General features: G+C 32.0%; 1 protein-coding gene across 1 annotated transcript in view; it reads right to left on the bottom strand.

The window, feature by feature from the left end:
• LOC106459250 (trafficking kinesin-binding protein 1-like) overlaps positions 1-4959 on the bottom strand; it is a 74071-nt gene that overhangs the window by 61330 nt on the left and 7782 nt on the right. Inside the window, exon 3 of the mRNA XM_022385703.1 lies at positions 3455-3553. The gene's annotated coding sequence lies outside the window, so the exon portion shown is untranslated. The remainder of the gene's footprint in view (positions 1-3454; positions 3554-4959) is intronic.

Raw genomic sequence — 4959 nt, 5'->3', positions numbered from 1 at the left:
AGTTGCTTCTTGACATAGGTTGCTAAGCCTTTAAAAATTTTGCACGTGGAGGATATGTTTTATATATATACATTTGAATTACTAAAAAATCATAAATTACTACATTAATACCACAGAATTCCACTATAATTCATCTAGCTTGATAACTAAGATGTATTTTAATCTAAAAAATATAAAATATCGAGCAGACTAAAGACACACCCTACATCGTTTAAATATTGGTTCAAAAGAAAGAAATGGTGCCAAGACCATTAAAATGACTGAAAAAGCCACTAGGGGGACATTCTGAGCTTCCAATTGGTTATTCATATCATAGATAGAAGTAAGTGTATATATGGGAGCATTTCCAAAATTTAAAGAGGTGGACGAGATGCCACTATATTTGATTTATTACATGATCAATATCTTAGCAAATGGAAAAGATAAGAGGCTCTTATTTTATATTTTAGCTTGTCAATATCAGTAATTTGAGTTTCTAATTCGTTTGAATCTATAGACTTAGTATTTTGACTTCACAAACCTCTAATTTGAACCAGTGCTACATTCAACATACCATGTGACATACAAAAATTGATGTTTACCAAACTTACTGACATAAAGTCATGAAATAGTAGTTTGAATATGCGTCAACCAATGAGATGACATGGCCTTTCAACCTTGACCCGTCTCAAAAAGGTTAAGGAGGATTCCTCCACAGTCCACCACCCCAGTGGCTTGGAACTGGAAAGCGGTAAAGATCTGCAAACTCCACTAGAAGAAGTCTAGAGTCTGGAGGAACGACAACACCAAAGATAGTGCAATGGGTGACCACAAAACCCCATATTGAAAAGCAGACTATACCAATTTATTCAAAACAAGACATGACATGGATGGGTAGCTATCCTCTTCTGCTTTACCCATGAAGTCCATGGGTAAGTACAGTCCAGGACAGACATATTAATGAAGCAAATATATTGCGAGGATAAACCTACAAGTGATCTTTTGGAACACCCAATTTCAGCAGTGTGTGTTTAGTGGCCATTCAATTATAACTGTTAAGTCATCACAGCCTTACAATGCAGCTTTTATTGTTTATGTATACCTTTACAGGTACACTTTCCACAGAGCAGGGTTCCATAAAGAAAAAAGAGAGACATGCCCCTGAAAAATAAGATGTATATATATAGAAAAAGGTAACTTAACCGGTCACAGTCTCACGAAAGAGTGAAGGATGGCAACAGGTGGATAATGGTACCCCAACAAGAAAGAAACAGCTACCCAAAGTAGAGAATGGGAAATGAACATATGAGGTGTATTCCCAATGCTTGACAGCTGAAGTACCTCCAATGGAAAACAGGTTTGATATGCATGGAAAAGGGAAGGTGCATGATTGGAGTGAAGACACCATGAATTGGTAATGGGAAGAAGGATACAAGGAATAAGGGGCCAATCAAATCACAACCCAAACCCAATGAGTTGGGGAGGAAGGAAAAAAAATCACAGGCAAAGCAGTGGAGTAAGGGAAGGAAATCATGAGAAATAGATTCAATGAAAAAAAAAAACCTTGAAAACAATGAAGCAACCTAACGCATGTACTGGACTGAAAAGATCATCTGGAATTGAAGGATAAGAAATGTGGAAGATGGTACGAAATGGAAAAGTCAAAACGAATATACCACATGAGCCAACATGAAAAAATGCAGGTTAACCCTCTCTGCCCGGGCATCATTTACTGCGCATGTAAAGAGGTTTTAGTGGCTTACATTCAAAATTTTATTAAACTACTTTTTTTTAAGTTATACCAATTAGTATAACATAAAACCAAAGCTAATAATCCATATTTTAATAGTACACAAGTTTTAAGTTTTTATTTTATAAGGCAATATTTTAAAAAATACCTGAACTTCCCCCTTGTGGGATACATGTGTCAAATTTTCTGTAGGTATCTTCTCTTCTCTATTTTATCCACCACCCCTCCATTAAGTATGAAATTTAACGTAAATTACTCACTACAAAATTGTCATTGCTCAGACAAACCATAATTTTTATAGCCTTCAATTTTGTTTGGTTACAAAGCCGTCAAATAGAAAATTAGACCCCTCTTGCCACACCCACCTTTCACATCCTTAATTTCAGGATTTATAAACAGTTCTATCTTATGTTTAATTCTATATTATCTATAAACAATAGAAAGCCAAGGTTTTCATCTATCAAATGAAGTCATATATAACACTGTTTTCTGAACAGATAAATTTCAAAACACAGTGAGTACAAGCTTCATTCCAAAGGGAAATATAAAAACTAGCTTGGTTGAATTTCTAAAAGTTCTTGTAGTATAGTTAGAAAACCAGAAAACTTGAGATAGTTAAAGAAAATTGTCTACTTTTTGCATGTTATTATTCTATATTCTTTGGTGCATCATTTAATTAAATAAAAATTATTTAGTGCATTACTCCAAATAGTATAAAAAGTAGGGTTAAGTGTCATTGACAGTTAACAGAAAAAAAAAGAAGACATGGGTAAGTACTTTATTTCTTGTTTTCCATGTTTATTCTTTATTTATAATTATAAAAGTAGCTAAAATGTAAAAATAGGGATCTCTTTAGGTTAGAAGGTTAGATCAGGTAAAATAAATAGTAATAATAATAATAATACAATAAAAATGTTTCATACAGCATGCAAGCAAGCAGCTTGTGGGTAGTGTAATTCAATAGCGTAATGTGAGCTCCACATCCCCCAAGTGATTTACAACTTATAATGGCATGAAAAGTAGTTAGACTTGGTTCAAAGAGCAATAAAACAATAAAACTTAAGTATAAATAGATGTATATTGTTAAGATTTTAAAGCTACTTTGGAAAACGAATGTAGTTTCATGTTATAATTTGAAGTCATTCTAAAAAGAAATAAGGGGTAACATAGATTTATTTAAATTTTTTTTGGTGGTTACGAGGTCGGTCAAATTGACCAATATTGTATAGTTATGGTAGAGAAGATAACGGATAAAATGTAAAGTTTTACTGAAAACAAACATTTGAAATGTATTTAGGAGGTTTTAGAGATTACACAGATGAAATTTGAGATTTTCAAGATGAAGAAAAGTATTTTTAATCTTAACATGAAAATCATGTTGCACAAGAATAGTCAAAACAAATACCCAATATATGCATAGACAAATCTTTTTTAGTTTATTAAAAATATTTCACTAAAATATGATTTTTTGTATGTGAAAGACACAATGTTTACTGAAAGTCTGCCAAATCTTATGAAAATATACACATTATATTAAAAGATAGTAGTATCAAAACTACACTGTTTCAAATTCTGTGTTAAGACAGATGCAGGTTTTTACATTTTTCTAAACATGTGAAATGTTTAATACTTTTACGTCAACGATTGAGTCTAGCACAAAAAATACTATTATTATAATTTGTTAAAACACTTTATCAGCAATGTTTGTGAACATGATACACTTACGGAAATATCCAAAGAGGCCTCCGACAAACTCTGGACTTAAGTCAAGATCGTTCTCAACAGGCAAAACAGGTGTTTGAATCCAGTCGTTGTTCTTGTATCCTGTACGGTGAAAAAGAGTGTCAATTTAATGGCTAATCTACAAGCCACAATACATACATGCACAGCATACCTTCTTCAGAGTAGATGCAACTATCTGTATAGATTATTTTTTCTAGTGTATGTAACACAAATAATAGATACCTATTATGATCAGTTAGAGTGAAAAATAACTTTAAATGAAACTCATACAAAACTGTATATTTTATTCAGTAAAAAATATTTTTTTCAGAATATGTTTATCTACATGGGCTCGTTGTCTATCTCAACTAGATTCATTCTCCCACATCTAATTTTTTTCTTAACACACTTTTTTTTTACTGACTTATTAAGCTTTTTCTATGTGGCCCTACTGCTATAATTTTCACTGTACCTACAATATAACTTTATCAAAATGAAAACATTGATATGATTGAATATTCATGTGTTTTTTAACCATGTCAGACATGTAGGTATTTTGCAAATGTTTTCACATATCCATGCACCAGGAATAAAACATAGATGACAACTTCCATATTGTTAAGGTAGCTCAGTAGTAATTTTTTGGAGATTTTTTAAATAAAAATAAATTTACTGCTGTTTCAATTTACATCTGTTTGTAAAAAATTGCCAAATGAAGTAAAAGATTGCAAAGATGGCACTAGTAATTGACATTACAAGCACTCTTTATTTTAACCTGGTAGATGATTGATAATCTCAGTTTCACAGAAAAAATTTTAACAATATGTAAATCAGTTTATGAATCACAACTACTGATAGTCAGGACTAACATGATTGATTGTCATTTTGTGCTGCTGTCCAATAGTATTTCAAACTGGTACTATTAATGATCAAAAGTTCACAGACGACTACTGTTGACAGTTGAAATTCATGAAGAACTGTTGTTCAGAGTCTAAATTCATAAATGTTAATAGTCAAGACTATACAAGCAAATGTACCCATCCTCTATGGCAAGAAAAGTTTAATTTCATCTATCAATTTAAATTATTTCTTAGAATTTAAAAAGGTTAATTGTGTTGCACTCTTGGTTTCACTCCATGCCAAAGCTCTGGGGTGTTTATACTGCACACTGCAAAAAATAATTGTAGGGTACTTCAGTCATGCTAAGAGCTCAACAATAATATACAGTAAATCTACATTTTTATTCTTTAAGTTACATCACATCTTGAAACGTGAATGATAGTGTGATTAATTCCTAACAATTTTAGTGTAGAATATCCTGCTTGCATCAACATTATTCATGCCTGGTCTACCATCATTTCTAAAGTGAATGTTGAGCTTTTCAAACAGGAGACTGACGAATGCTCAGACAGACACCATGGTTCACTATATATATATACATGTATATATATATACACACACACACACAACTGCTGGTAAAGTTAGTACAGAACTGATATAAACAGAGC

Source organism: Limulus polyphemus, unplaced genomic scaffold (assembly GCF_000517525.1).
Source record: "Limulus polyphemus unplaced genomic scaffold, Limulus_polyphemus-2.1.2 Scaffold581, whole genome shotgun sequence".
NCBI lineage: Eukaryota > Metazoa > Arthropoda > Merostomata > Xiphosura > Limulidae > Limulus > Limulus polyphemus.
This window is presented reverse-complemented; position numbering and strand designations above follow the sequence as displayed.